The sequence below is a fragment of the Rutilus rutilus genome, assembly GCF_951802725.1.
Source record: "Rutilus rutilus genome assembly, chromosome: 1".
Classification (NCBI taxonomy): Eukaryota; Metazoa; Chordata; class Actinopteri; order Cypriniformes; family Leuciscidae; genus Rutilus; species Rutilus rutilus.
Genome location: NC_140209.1, coordinates 41,152,027 through 41,168,607, shown reverse-complemented (window position 1 = coordinate 41,168,607; position 16,581 = coordinate 41,152,027). Strand labels below are relative to the sequence as shown.

The 16,581-nt window shown below is 39.6% G+C and overlaps 1 protein-coding gene and 1 long non-coding RNA gene across 2 annotated transcripts in view; both read right to left on the bottom strand.

Annotated features, from left to right (window-relative positions):
* LOC311299655 (uncharacterized protein) overlaps nt 1-16,581 on the bottom strand; it is a 424,501-nt gene that overhangs the window by 93,376 nt on the left and 314,544 nt on the right. The window lies entirely within an intron of this gene.
* LOC311299248 lies at nt 282-1,477 on the bottom strand. Its single transcript, XR_014629089.1, has 3 exons — nt 1,292-1,477; nt 1,045-1,111; nt 282-360 (listed from the first exon to the last, which is right to left on the bottom strand). It is a non-coding gene; the product is annotated as an uncharacterized lncRNA (long non-coding RNA).

The window sequence follows — 16,581 nt, the reverse complement described above, 5'->3', positions numbered from 1 at the left end:
ATATCAACGTTGATTAAATTTGCAAAATTGAAAAGTAATTCAACGTTGATTCAACGTCAACAGAAGACCATAACTCGAAAGGTAAGAGTGAAACGACGTCGCGATTTCAACAGTGAATCAACGTTGTTTCTTCCGCTGTGAAACGACGTCACAATATCAACGTTGATCCGTTTTGCAAAATCGAAAGGTAATTCGCCGTTGATTCAACCATGGTACCTGACGTTGTTTCAACGGTGAATCAACGTTGAAATGCCGGCTGGGTAAGAGCTGAGCTAGAGGACTTAGAAGATGGCGGTATGGCTGAACTGTTAACAATTAATGACAAACTGATCCAGCTCACGGGAATCACAAGTAATGCTCCTGAAAAAGATACAGAGAAGGAGAAAATTAAACTTAGATGTTAACACAGCCCAAAGAACAGTACAAGAAAGTGGAGAAAGTACAGCTGAATTGTTTTCTACCATGTATATTAGCCCCACAGCATTACAAAATACAGCAGACAGACAGACATATGCAGCCCAGAACCCAGCTTATTTTTCACCCACATATCAGAGGCAAGTGGACGTGACATGGCAGAAAGACTTCAAAATTTCTGGTCTAATAGGAGATCTAGGGCAGAAGGACCGTCTCTCATTCTCCAGTCTGGCACGGCCGATAGAAGGTGGACTTAAAAAGGGCTATGCAGAACAGGAAATAGAAGATTTTGTCATCAGGGCTATCACACAAGGGCTTCAGCTGCGGAGCTATCTTGAGGGGAAGGCAGGGCTGACACTCCCGACGCTAAGGCGGATATTTCGTTCTCATTATCAGGAGAAAAATGCGACTGAATTATATAAGCAGCTCACCAAAGAAGCTCAGCACGCTAGAGAAACCCGAAAAAGCTTCCTAATTCGAGCTCTTGATCTGAGACAGAAAATTCTGTTTGCTTCTCAGGAGGATGACTCCGGGTTGAAATATGATCCCGCCCTAGTTCAGAATATGTTCTTGCACACCGTCTTGACTGGATTACAAAACGACCGCATCCAAAGCCACCTTCAACCATACCTTTCAGATCCCGCTGTCCCAGACGAAGTGTTGCTGGAGAAACTCAATGTAGCGTGTTCCAATGAATCTGAAAGACAAAATAAGCGAAAATATGAAAAGAATGGTACTGTTCATGCTGTACAGTTGAATGAGCCTGCCCCTGAACAAAAGCTTCAGTCCAAACAGTCAAAGTTTGATTTAATGTCACAACTGAAAAGCCTTAGTGATGATATCATACAGATTAAAGAGTCCATCCAGCAGCCCTTACCTGTCCCTCAGCAGTGTTTTGCAGTTTACGACAAAGACCCAGCATCAGCAGTGTCCCAACAGACATCAGGATGGACCCAAGTCCAAGAGCATCAGACCTGGAAACCCGAGACGGCTACATACCAACGGCAGGGAGGCCCATACATGTCTCCACACCAGTTCTCACAAAGCCAACAACAGGTGAGGGAACAGAAAATACCTGCCCCACCTGCAAACCCAGTTCAGTTGTCCACTGTTCCACCAGAACATTCTCTCCAGTCACGTCAGAATTATTCAATAATAGAGATGCACCATGGATAGCCGTATGTGTATCCTTCTCAGCAGCACCCCATGTCCGTCAACTATGTAACTCAGCCGTCAAGCTTTGCAGCACCGCAGTATTATCCACAGCAGTATACAGTCGTGGTCAAAATTGATGGCACCCCTGATAAATATGATCAAAAATGGCTGTAAAAAATAAATCTGCATTGTTTATCCTTTTGATCTTTAATTTAAAAAAATCACAAAAATCTAACCTTTCATTGAAGTAAAAGAATTGAAAGTGGGGGTAAATCACATTATAAAATAAATGTTTTTCTCCAAAACACGCTGGCCATAATTGTTGGCACCCTGTTATTAAATACTTTTTGCAAAGATAACTGCTCTGAGTCTTCTTCTATAATCCCTGATGAGTTTGGAGAACACCTGACAAGAGATCAGAGACCATTCCTCCATTCAGAATCTCTCCAGATCCTTCAGATTCCCAGATCCATGTTGGTGCTTCTTCTCTTCAGTTCACTCCACTCATCAGGTCAGGGAACTGGGACGGTCATGGCAGAAGCTTCATTTTGTGCTCCCTAACACATTTTTGTGTTGATTTTGATGTTTGTTTTGGATCGTTGTCCTGATGGAAGATCCAACCACGACCCATTATAAGATTTCTAGCAGAAGCCGTCCGGTTTGGATTTTTTATCTGTTGATATTTGATAGAATCCACGATGCCATGTATCTGAATAAGAAGTCCAGGACCTCCAGCAAATAAATAGGCCCACAACATATAAGATCCAGCAGTATATTTAACCGTAGGCATGGGGTACTTTTCATCCCTGTATGCACCAAACACATCTTGTGGGTTTGCTGCCAAAAAGCCCTTTTTTTCGTTTTATCTGACCATAGAATCCAGTCCCTTTTGAAGATCCAGTCGTGTCTGACAACTGAATATGCTGGAGTTTATTTTTGGAGGAGCGAGGAGGATTTTTCTTGAAACCCTCCCAAACAACATGTGGTGATGTAGGGGTTGTTTGATATTTTTTTTTTAGGCTTTCTGACCCCAAGACTCAAGTAATCTCTGCAATTCTCCATCTGTGATCCTTGAAGAGTCTTTGGCCACTCAAACTTTCCTCCTCACCGTCCATTAAGACAATATAGACACACGTCCTCTTCCTGGCAGATTCGTAACATCTTTAGTTGATTGGAACTTCTTAATTATTGCCCTGATGGTCAAAATGAGGATTTTCAATTCTTTAGATATTTTCTTACAGCCACTTTCTATTTTGTGAAGCTCAACAATCTTTTGCTGCACATCAAAACTATATTCTTTGGTTTTACTCATTGTGATGGATGATTAAGGGAATTTGGCCTTTGTGTTTCCTCATATTTAAACTCCTGTGAAACAAAAAGTCACAGCTGGACAATTTCATGTTCCTAGTCACCCTGGTGTGCTAAAAAAGGTGAATATTAATGGGAATATACTTCAGAGATATTTTTCTCATAAAAAATTCTAGGGGTGCCAACAATTATGGCCAGCGTGTTTTGGAGAAAAACATTTATTTCATAATGTGATTTACCCCCCAATTTAAATTCTTTTACTTCAATGAAAGGTTAGATTTTTGCGAATTTTTTGAAGGAAAGATCAAAAGGAAAACCAATGCAGATTTATTTTTTACAGCCATTTTTGATCATATTTATCAGGGGTGCCATCAATTTTGACCACCACTGTATGGAGCCACCACGACAGCACCCCTATCAGTTCCGCCAGTCCCGTCCCTCACGAGCCAGACAATGTTTCCATTGCCATCAGCGCAACGCAGAAGAACCTTGCACCCATTGTTACCAATGTGGAAGCAGCGAGCACTTCTCAGCTGGCTGTAAGAGTAAAGGTGCCAGACCTCAGCGTGGAGCTCCGTTAAACAGGAGCGGGTTACCTCCAAGGGACAGGGTGTGACCCGAGCGTCAGAGAAGTCCCAAGAACATGAGGAATGTAGCATTGGCCATCAGAGACAGTTTGAGTCCCAGTCGCTTGATAATACGCTTGATAGTATTTTAACTGCCCCTTTTTAAGTTAACCAGCATTCTGCCATCACGTCCTTAGTGGGAAAACAGTGCCTTGTTACCTCTTATCTACAGGGAAAAAAGACTGAAGCATTATGGGATACAGGCTCCCAAGTATGCATTATAGATGTGGAGTGGAAAGCCAAATATGCACCTAAAGTGACACTGAGAAATATTTCCGAGGCGACCGAAGCGCCAGACAGTCTGCGCCTGGTGGCAGCAAATGGAGCGAACATGCCATACAGTGGATGGGTGGAGTTGACTTTCAAGTTGGCATCCCCTGTAACCAATGAGAAAGAGTTAAACATTCCTGTGCTTGTTTTGAAGGACCAAGAACTGCCCAGACCTATCGTCGGGTATAACGTGATAGAACAAATAATGAGACGAAGCGAAAGTGGATCCCTTGATGTGACTAATGCTTGTTTGTACAGAACTGTCAGAAGTGCTTTCCCTAGCATAAAGAAGAAAAGTGTACATACCTTCATCAATCTGGTGACTGCAGAGGGGGTCAGCGAGTACGTAGTAAGAACCAGGAAGGAACCTGTGAACATAGAGAAGCTCACCATTATGCAAATTCAGTGTCTGGTAAAAATGCCTCACGTGAAACAAGATACAGTGCTACTGTTTGAGCCACATGTTAACCCAATGTACCCAGATGGCCTTGAACTCTTTGATACTCTCTTCCTTCTGGAAAAGGGGGGCCGCCCAATAATTACTATCAATGTGCAAAATGGAACAGATCACAACATCACGCTCGGGGGTAGAACAGAGCTAGGAATTCTGCAGCCAGTTAAGTCTGTTTTACCAATATCAAATGCACAGTGTGAAACCACAGCACCTGTTACGCAGGTCCTACCAGAGATCACTGAGCCATCTCCCAATACAGATCGATGGGACCCTCCAGTGGATGTGAGCCATTTAACTCCGCCCCAACAACAACAAGTCAAGAGGATGTTATGTGAAGTGTCATGCCTTATCGAAGTCAGATGATGATATCGGCTGTGTCCCAGGTTTGCATCTGAGTATCTTATTAAATGATAACACCCCTGTTGCCCACACATACACATCAGTCCCTAAACCGTTATATCAAGAGATGAAGGACTATTTACATGACCTGATTGCTCAAGGGTGGGTGGCCATTTCTCATTCCCCTTACTCGTCCCCAATTGTCTGCGTCCGTAAGAAGGATGGCAGCCTCAGGCTATGGATTGATTACAGGGACCTGAACAGCAAAACAATCCCTGATCGCCAGCCAATACCCAGGGTGCAGGATATCCTAGATGGGCTGGGAGGTAATGCGTGGTTCTCACTGCTAGATCAAGGGAAGGCCTACCACCAAGGTTTCATGTCCCCAGAGAGCCGGTACCTGACTGCATTTGCAACACCGTGGGGCCTATACGAATGGATTCGTATTCCTTTCGGCCTTATGAATGCGCCTGCAGCGTTCCAATGGTTTATGGAAGAGAGCCTGGAAGGGTTAAGAGACAAAATTTGCATCCTAGTCTTCACTAAGTCCTTCGATGAACAAGTGGAAGCGGTGAAGAAAGTACTGCAGAGGTTACAGTCCCGTGGAGTCAAGTTAAAACCAAGAAAATGTGAGCTCTTTAAGAAAGAGGTGCGATATCTGGGGAGAATTGTGTCAGCTGAAGGCAGTCGTATTGATCCCGCAGACACCATCGCTGTAACGGCACTGAAGGAACAGACACCAAGCACGGTGGGGGAACTACGCAAGATTCTGGGCCTGCTCAGCTATTATCGGCAATACATTAAAGACTTTTCCCGAATTGCCAGTCCCCTCTATGACCTGCTAAAAAGTAACACGGAAGGTGCTGGGCCACAGAGAAAGGTGAGACACAAAGTAAGAAATAACAAATGAAATCATGTGGTGCCATCAAGTAAATTAATTGAGTGGACAGAAAAACATCAGGAGATACTAGAAAAGTTGATTAACTGCTTGACTCAACCTCCGATCCTGGGATTCCCCGACTTCTCTCAACCGTTCATCCTTCATACGGATGCGTCCAACCAAGGGTTGGGAGCTGTTTTATACCAGCAGCAGAATGGCAAGCTGAGAGTAATTGCCTATGGTTCTCGGACTTTGACGGCAGCTGAGAAAAATTACCATCTGCATAGTGGGAAGTTGGAATTCTTAGCTCTGAAATGGGCCATCACTGAAAAGTTCAGAGACTACATGTACTATGCACCAACCTTTACAGTTTTCAGTGACAATAATCCATTGACCTATGTCCTGACCTCTGCAAAGTTGAACGCCACCGGGTGTAGGCGGGTGTCAGAGCTTGCAGATTTTCACTTCACCATCCGCTACCGTCCAGGTAAAGAAAACATAGACGCTGACTCACTCTCCAGGATGCCAGAGGATCTGGAAACGACGATGAGAGGATGTACTGAGCAGTTTTCACCTGACTGTGTGGGAGCCGTGATCCAAGCTGTGGAGTCCCAAGGGAATCCAGATGTGACTTTTGTAGTAGCCTGTCAGAGTGTACTGGCAAGTGTGGAGAAAAATGAGGGACACCTCAAACCCCTGTCAAAAGAGGAAATCAGACAAGCACAAAAGGATGATAAGGACATTAGAGTAATAAGTGAACACTTACAAGCAGGATCTAGACCTCCTCAGCAGTGGCGTTCAGTCAACTCGCCGGCCAAAGTTCTTCTGAGAGAGTGGGATAAGCTGAAGCTAGATGAACATGGCATTCTGTTCCGCCAAACGTCTCAGAGAAAACAGCTGCTGTTACCAACACAATTCAAAAGAACTGTCCTGAGAGAAATGCATGATGAGATGGGCCATCAGGGACTTGATCGCACCACAAGCCTCATTAGGGATCGGTTTTTCTGGCCCTACATGCAGAAAGACATTGAAAATTATGTTCTGAGAACCTGCGGCTGTATCAAACAAAAAAAACCCTGTCGTGAGATAAGAGCGCCTCTTAAAAATATCAAAACGACCCACCCATTTGAATTGGTGTCCATTGACTTTCTCCATCTGGACAAATGCAAAGGGAGCTATGAGTACATTTTGGTAATTGTCAACCACTTCACTCGATTTGCCTAGGCATATGCCACCACCTCAAAATCTGCAAAAACAGTAGCTGACCGGTTATTCAATGATTTCGCTCTGAAGTTTGGATTTCCCTCCCGAATTCATCACGATCAAGGGGGAGAATTTGAAAACCAGCTACTCACCCAACTCAAAAAGTACAGTGGCGTTGCCGGCTCAAGGACCACCCTCTACCACCCCCAGGGTAATGGGCAGGTGGAACGATTTAACCGGACATTATTGCAGATGCTGAAAACCCTGACTGAAAGAAAAAAAGCTAATTGGAAAGATGCATTGAACAAATTGATCTTTGCCTATAATTGTACCAGATGTGACGTGACTGGCTTCCCACCTTTCCAATTGCTGTTCTGACGCTTACCAAAGTTGCCCATCGATGATCTCTTCGGACTCAACTCCGACAATCACTCCCAAAGTTACAGTGAGTACATGGAACGATGGACAAAAGGAATGCAGGAAGCTTGTGAGATTGCGAGAGAACAGGCAAATAAGTGTGCAGAAAGAAACAAAAGGAATTATGACCAACGAGTGAGGTGTACTGACCTGTTCCCAGGAAGCAGGGTCCTTGTAAAAAACCTGACTCCAAGAGGTGGGACTGGGAAACTGCGAAATTTCTGGGAGGATGAGTTTCATGTTGTTACACGCCAGGTGGCAGATGGTGCTCCAGTCTACGAAGTAAAACCTGAACAGAGTAAAGGCAGATCACGAGTTTTACATCGCAATCTTCTCCTTCCATGTGACCATCTACCTCTAGAAATCACACCAGCTCAAAGTACTAAACTAAAACAAGGACAGAAACCAAGAAACAGCAGAACTCAGCTCACCCGGGGAAGAGAATGTGAGTCAGAGTACGATAATGAAAGTGAAGAGGATGAATACTACTTTCAAGTGGAGCCCTTCCAGATAAGACCACAGGAAAGCAGTGATTGCCTAGAAAAAAGAAATGCGTTATCACCACAGTCAGTACCTTCTGAGCCTCGATCTAACTCTCCAGTGGTGGAACCAAGGCCACAGTCACCTCCAGCTGAGTCAGAGATGGATCTCCCAGAGTCTGTACCTGAAATAAGAAAAGAACCGAATGAAAATGAACCAACTGCTGACCTAATGCAACAAGACTTACCTGATAGGGAAGCAGCTGCAGTGCCTGGGTCCAGAGACAGGACCTCCCAGGGAGAAAACGGGTACTAGTTCACCAGGAGAAAACGACGACCGACTAAAAAGTTTACCTATGACAATCTTGGGTCCCCATCATGCTACAATGTGCAGATAGTGGGCAACAACCACTACCCACACTTTGCATCTAGTGGGATGACAGCTGTGACACCCTGGTCATCAACACCCCTTTGTTACCCCCAGCCTTCATATGTGTGCTATTAACTTTGAATTGCACTATCACATGAATTTCACCCCATAACTAGCCTTGTCCCTGTGTCGAAGGCATGAAATGCCACTATACAGAAAATTACCCAGAGACTGTTATTGCCCATAGTGAGAAACTATTGCAAAAAAAAAAAAAAGGACTGTTGTGCAGTTTTGAAAATGTGGACACTTGGAATCACTTTGAGACTTTCTTTTTGACACTTTTTGAATCTTTTTCTTCCTTGAAGGTCGCTTTGCCATTTTTTTCATGCGAGAGCAAATAACATGGACTGTTTTAGGGCTCTGAACACAGCCACGTTAAGCCGCCCTACGCTTCAAATGGACTATTGTTGTCTAACTCTGAGACTCTTGTCTATATATGGCATTTTCCATCCCATTGATATGGACTGAAAAAAAAGAGAGAATGTGAAAAAAAGAAAAGAAAATGACAATGTACTCAGAATACCAGGTATTTGCTTAACACCACTAATTAGTATTGCATAATAAGTATCTATGGAAATATAAAGGGACTGTTGAATGTGTTTATTGCCTCATAAGTGTTTACATGTCGGGACGACATCTTAAAAATAGGGGGAGAGTGTAATATGCAGAGTAAAATGTGAACAAGATTTACTGTATGTGTTCACCTGAGGTTTAATCCAGTAATCAGTTTAAATTATTATAAAATATTAATGTTGTTAAGGACGTTGAAATGTTATGTTTTGCATTAATTCATATGTTTAGTGATTTCATATGAGGTTAAAAATTTAATGATGACATGTTTGGGATGAGTGTATCTGATTGGTCGTGTGTGTGCGCGTGCGTTTACTAATAGTTGGGGAGTTCTCGCGAGACGCTTCATTCTAAGTAAAAACTCTGTATATGAAGCATCTCGTCTGACTGTTTATTGATAAACGTGCTCCCTTACAGGTATATGAAGCGTACATTTATTGAAGCGTACATAACACAGTGTTACTAAATGTACTTTTGCTAGGTATTGTGTTGTATTATTGGGTGAAGTGCGATACGGGGTGAATCCAATGTAAAACGCTAGAGTTATCAGCTGGGGAGCACGCGGTTCGCGCGCAAATCGTTCATGTGTGTTTGTAACGGTAGGGACCAGGGTGATTAAATGTATACGGTTGAATTTATAAATTGCCCTGTTTAGTTAAAGGTCGATGTATGATCTCTGTTGTCACATGTGTTTTATGTGAGATTGGGCCTTGTGAATATAGAGTGTCGCTGTTTTAGGATGCGCACTACTTTGACCCCCAATTTCCACCGGCTGCGTTACGGCTCCGGCACGGCGGCGGAGTCAATAGGTTTCCATTAAAGTCAATGAGTGTATTTCCACTGAATGCGGTACAGCTGCGTTCCGACTCCGGCGATCCGCAGCCCTCCGGAGCAGATACGCAGAGCTTCTATTTTTGCCGGATGCTGGAGAGCTCCGCAGCAATTCAGCACTTATATCGCGCGATCATACGTGAATTTGCGAGATCTCGTGGGTCCTTGTGACTTCAGCTGTCAGTCATGACCGCAGCCGTTCCGCAACAAATCCGGACCTGGTGGGTATTGACGGACGACGGAACACAGAGAACCGTTCCGCAGCCGTTACGCATCTGGTGGAAATTGGGGGTAAGTGCACTCATTTATTCACGGTGAACTTGGGATGCGTTGATTTAAAGGGGAAGTACATACGAGCTCATGCACTTGTATATAATATTATATAAGAGAGCTCATGCATTGTTGAGTGTATAATTGTTCATTTATTGCCACAATTGATTCTAAGTAAAAACTCTGTATATGAAGCATCTCATCTGACTGTTTATTGATAAACGTGCTCCCTTACAGGAGTGCTACACTTACACCAGTTTTCTTACACCAACGCATCACTTCAGAAGGCCTTTATTAACCCCTCAAAGCAGTTTGGGACCCTTTTATGATGGATAGATGCACTTGTATGGACTTGCCATTCACTACCATTATAAAGCTTGGAAGAGCCGGGACATTTTTTTTTATATATAATAACACCAATTGTATTCGTCTGAAAGAAGAATGTCATATACTTCTAGGATGACTTTAGGGTGAGTAAATCATGGACTAATTTTTATTTTTGGGTGAACTATCCCTTTAAGTCACCTGTCGTTTCATGTAATATCAAAGATATGAGACCAAAGCATCAAAAACTAGACTCCAATTGCTAGATGTACGGTGAAACAAATTGAATCACTTCAGAAAACTGGTTAAAACATGTGACCCATATAAATTAGGCTACTTTTTATCTTTCATTTACTATGACTATTGGTGTTCCCCATTATTGATCCCCATTCTCTTCTTTTCCATTGTAGGGACAAACAGACATTTCATTTCCATTAAAATATCGTCCTTTGCATCATCGGAGTTTAAATCTGCATAAGGGTGAGTAAATGAGAAAATTATAATAATTTTTACATAAACCATTCATATTCTGAATGTTAGGCCTATTGCCTCTGTAGAATATAAGCAACAAGTAGCACATTAAGTTTTAAAAAAATTATTTGCAGATACAAATACTGTCAGTCAACTTAAATTGTTTTCTTTACCACTAGATGTCTGCCACACCTGCTGACCTTGAGAAAATGGTAAGTATGTAATATTAGACATGTCTGCATTTTGTTTCTCTAAAACAAAGCTCACACTCCTCAGACTCAGACTGACACATAACTTTCGTTTATCAGGATAAGATCCACATTTATGTGCCTCATGCTAGCATCTAGTGACTATAAATGTACTCTGTATGACCTCTGCAGTTAATTCCAAGTCTTCAGTGAATTATCCAGTAGTTTTTGGTTACAATTTTTTAGATAATCAAAAATATACACTGCTAATCATTTTAATTGAAAATGTTAAGACCACAGACCCTCTTATTTTTCAGATACTTTATTGGAATAAATCCAGAGGACCAAAGCTGCACTGCGAAAAGAGGTGTGTAACTGGGAAAACTGTGCAGAAAAATACTTTAACCATCAGTCCAAAAGTATAAAATGCTGATATATATTTTATAAACTTTTTGTTTTGATATAAAATAATTGGCTAGTGTTCACTGAAGCCTGACTTAAGAGTATATTTGTATTTTATGAAGAGGTAATGTATGTATGTATATATGTATGTAATTATGTATGCCTGTTTTAAGGCATATGGTAAAAGTCTATCTAATGTTGTATGAGAATAAATCAAAAAGTTTATCTAGTGTTGTGTTGTTCTCTTTTTTAATCCACATAACAGAAAATGCAGGGTATAATATGTATTTCAAATTGAGATGGGGTTGTGAGTAGTAACACAACTACACAACTACTATGATAAGCGTATCGTGATGGCAAAGGTTCTAAATGTAATGGTGCGTTCAAGCCATGTCGGAAAGATCGTGTTTACGAGTTGAACACACATGACCTCCATCACAATGTCGTTTATATGAGTGAAAAGCTTGGGATTATCTTTAAGCCCTGATGTTTATGAATTGAGAGCGTGTCAGTGAGGAACATGGTGGAATATTACTTAAAGGTATTAGCTTTAATAAAAGCATGTTTTAAGGTCATATTTTGTTTGAGCCATTTGTTTGCAAGCAATTTTCAGTGTGTTTTTTATTTTAGAATGCAAATTTTAAATAGTCAGATTCTAGTGGTGTTACAATGTAAAGATCACATTTTAGAGTACTTTAATACACTTTATAGTAATACACAGTTTGTGTATGTGCAGCCGAACACCTGACAGTATTAAACTGTGCAGCCTTTATTTTCTACAGCACAGTACTGTAATATTTTTTACAGTAATAAACTGTTGCTTCAGATTACAGCATTCTACAGGTAAATCTAGCTGCCTGTAGTTTACTGTTAATTAACGGGAAAATGTTTACAGTAATAAATTGTTGATTCAGATAACAGCAGGTCCACTGTAAAAGTACAGCATTCTATAGGTGAATCTTGCTGCCTGTAGTTTACTGTAAATGAACGGGGACATCTATAAATAACTGTGATGCCAGTTGGTGTACATGGTCAAGATATAAAAAAAAAAAATACCTTTTTAATTTTCTTGTTGATTCTCTGTGTGAAGCCTTAAGGTGAAACATGATGATGAAAAAGAGAAACACATTATGGACAAAGTGATCATTAATTTACAGATGTTTCTGACATTTTTGTTGTGAACTAAAATACTGTGCCCCACCCCATGTATACACAGAGTGACAGTCCATAACAAAACCAGACCTCTCACAAGAAAAAATTTCCTCATGTTCTGGTGTTTAAGTTCCAGTCTATATTTTGAGTCTGCTTGCAGAGTGTGGTTTAAACAAAGTAAATAGTATTTTTGATTCTAAATTTATAAAATAACAAGGTTATTGTTGGAAACCAAATGGAAGTGAGAGCATAATATTATTTTAACAATTGGATTCACTAGTGATAATTCATTTACAGATGCTTCTGATATTTTTGTATTTGACTGAAATACTGTGCCCCAGTCATACACAGAGAGACAGTCCATCACAAAAACAGACTTCTCACAAGAGAGCTATTCAGTCAGATCCTGGTATCAGAAAATAAACATTTATCTTTAAGATTAGCGATCATAAAATTTTCATATGCCAATGCCACTATTTATTAATACCAGAAGGAGTTAGTTTGAGTGTTTTTATAAAATAAAAATTTAAACTTGAGATTTTTAAAATAATAATCTAAAATGACGCTGTAAGATTTGCGGTCCCAGTATGCCTAATTTCAATGACCCAGTGCTGAGGGAGAAAGTTATCTCATCTCACTTTATTGGCACTTTTGTCTGAATATATATATGAGGCGAGTTACACAGAGTTAACCAATAAGAGTACATACCTTCCATCATATAGGAATACATTGAATAACAAGTCCATATGGTCAGTTTCTGGCTAGCTTACCACAAGCACATCTGCAGCCAAGAGGACCCTATACTGTGTTAGAATAGGGAGAATAGGAGACCATTCCCCATCCTAACCTAGAGGTCCACATAATGAGGAACAGATGTTGCCAGTACCTTCTTAGAGAACAAAGAAATCCTTCTGTCATATTCTACCGTCCTAGAATTCTTTCAGATGCCATAAAAAATTATACACTAAGTTTGTTGAGGACTGTTTTAAGAAGTCATTGTTAATTGTAAGGGGTTTATGAAATTAAATGTTTCACTGTGGCTACTCCATGCACAGTGATGCATGCCACCTCAAATTCTCCTCATGCAACAGGCTTTACAACAACCTCTTGATGGACTCAGCACATTTTAAATAAAGCTATAAGCATTTAAAATGTTCAAAGGCATATTTGAGAGATGTGCAATGCCATTATTATGCCATGAATTTATTTAAACTAGAAATGTAGCCAATAGACTATTAAGCTGTGGACCATTACAGATGAAAAGGTTAACCTTTTTATGGTTAACCAATTTTTGTGTCTTGCACTGAACTTGTATCACTGTGGCCGCTGTATTGCACAATGGTCCAAACCATATCAAATACTTATGTTTATTCATGGGCCACTTAAGATTTTTAACATCCATCTTCATTAGTGTATGGCTGATAATGTTATAAAAAACAATAGAGAACACACCTGAAGATAGTATTTACTTTTAATAAATGCATTACTAGAATAAACTGCAGTGCTTCATTATGCAGTGAATATTAAACTGTGTTTTGAGAACAATTACATTCATTTGAAGAAATGTGTCAAATCAATTGGGAAAAATAGTAACATATCAAATATGTTTTTCTCACTGTTCCCGGTTAACATAAATTTTACCACTTGATAAAGGCCTTTACAAAAACAAGCAGGTTTGTGCTCCTCATCCAAATGCATGAAACTTGTGCATCATTTCGAAAATGTGCTCTTTTAAATATTTTATAGTATTATATTTAAGTATTTGTGTGTTTATTGTTTATTTTAAATGTATTTTTTAAAGTAACATTGAAAACACATTTCAATAAATCATATTTCCCTGGCCTCTTTGTTCTTGATCTGGATGCTCTTTTTTTAATTTCTCATGGTTTTTCTTTTTTTTTTTTTTCTGTTTTTTTAAGGCTTAAATTAAGTTTGGGCCCTAATTATGAACTTATCTAGTTTTTTTTTTTTTTTTTTTTTTAAAGTAGTCTACTTTTTATATTTTCACACAATATGCAGTTAACATGTTTCTAAAATGCTTCCATTTTCTTCTCACACAAGCTTACACAATACCAAAATCATGGATCTTTCTTGTCAAACACAGCATGCCAGAAATGAAGACATCATGTTCCAAACCTTAAATATAATATAAAGCCTCTATTTCTGCAACAACAGCAGCAATATAAAAAAAAAAAAATGTTGAAACAGATGATAAACATTTTAAAGAAACAGATCACTCTCAGTCTGTTGACTGGAGACATAGTCAGGTGTTGAATTATTCCATTACATGGACACACACAGTAATAACGTGACTCTAAGAATTGGTTTTGTTCAATGTGGATTGAGAGAGGAAAAAAAAAAAACATTTATTTAGTTCTTTTTACAATCCCTAGGACACATTTCTCAAACCTTTCACATGAGCACAACATCAGTCTGTGTGAGCTAAACTGGGGATCATTTGTCTTTGCTTTGGCACAAAATGTATTCAATGACTACATCTTTCAAATTACATCAGTTATTTTCTGACTATAAGACACAAACATCACCAAAACTCTATAAACATCAGAGACTGAGAGTGTCAAAGAAAACATAGTGTACTGCCAGAAAATACAATGGGTAGCAGTACTGTACTGCTACCCATTGTATTTTCTTAGGTCATTGTTTTATGAGTTACAAAGTTTGTTTATTCGTTGTCAACCTTTGTTAATGTTCTGAAAAAATGAGTTGATTTGAGACCTGAATGAATTGTTTCGTCAGCTTTAGTGCATTTTGAATGTGATATTAACTGCTGTGCCAAGCTGGTTATGAGAACTGTGTTAAGGATTTTGAAAAAGTGTGTTGAAAACTGTGTCCTAGCGATTGTAAAAAACTGTAATATCTGGACAAGGGAGAGGAATATTGAGGGAGGACAGGAGTAGTTCAGGACAAGGGAGGAGAAGATGAAGGGGACAGGAGTAAGAATGTGTGATATTCTGCATCTTTATGTTTTTTTTTCTCACACATGCAGAACCAAAAACCACATATGTTGGATCTTCTGTTACGGTCTGTGAAAGAGCACAAACTACCAAGGGGGCACCATCGACACCCCCACCCCTGCAAGGCAATTTCAACTGAAGTTCTGCGTAGAGGACCCATCTGACCAGTGCCCTGAGCAATTATGTTACTTGCTATTTTTTTCCTATGTGCATTCTATAGAGTAATGACTCATTCACTTTTAGAAAGTATATTGCCAACAAAATGCATACATTCAACACTTAACCAAGAATGGTTGAAAGTATAAGGAAAGTGAATTATAAAAAACAATGGATTATAAATGTCTGTATGCTGAGAAAACTGAAACATGACAAGTAATGAAGTTTTTGTAATGCCATCAACTGTTAGTGATTTGATATTCAGTGCTATTATGAACTATCAACCTGATCTCACGGGAAGACGTAAAAATTCTACGAGGTGGCTAATTCGTACGAATTTATACGACCTCACTCGTACGAATTAGTACGAAAAAAAAAGTTTTTGCAAAATCGTACATATTTTACGAATTGCCCAATTCGTATGAATTCATACGAATGACCTACCCCTGACCCCGCCCCTAAACCTACCCATCACGTGGGTTTAGACAAATCGTACAAATTCGTACGAGTGAGGTCGTGAGATAGTGTTGCAAATATCCCAGGTGGATAGAAGATGGTGTTTTAACAGAATTATAAGATACTGAATCAGGTTTGCCTTGTTTTGATAGTTAATGTATGTAGAAAAAGTTTTTTTCATTTTGAAATGCAGAGTTGCTATTTAATGTGTATTTAATGTAACAAAATGTGGTTTTGGACAAAATTTTTACTATTTGACTTTGTGTGATGCAGGTGTGTTGCTGTGTTAAGAATTTAGAAAAAAAGTACTAAACACTTTGCAATTGTAACAAAAAAAACCTATGCAAAGTAAGTAAAATAAACCATGGTATAGGATTGATGAAATATATATTTAATGTTTAATTGTTGCAGGCTTTGGTTTGAAATGTAAACATTTTGACATTTCCAAGAATTGTCAGTCATTAACATGAACGTTTCACTTCAGGTGTGAGGGGAAAAGAGGAAGAAAGACAGACCCTGAATACATAGACGCTCTCGAATAGATCTAATTCTGACACTCTGAAATTCATTAGAGAGAACTTAGTCAAAGTAAACACCCACCACGTTTGCATAAAAGCAAAGCAAAATTACTTGGAGATTAAAATATTTTTCAGCAAATGTTTCAACTGGCATACTTTTAGATGGACCACAAAATGTAATTCAAGAAAATCTTAAGTATTATAGCTGCATAGACTACACATAAATCCATAATTGGATGTTGTTACAATTAAATACATTTATACATTTTACAGCATTGCAAATTGTTTTGAAT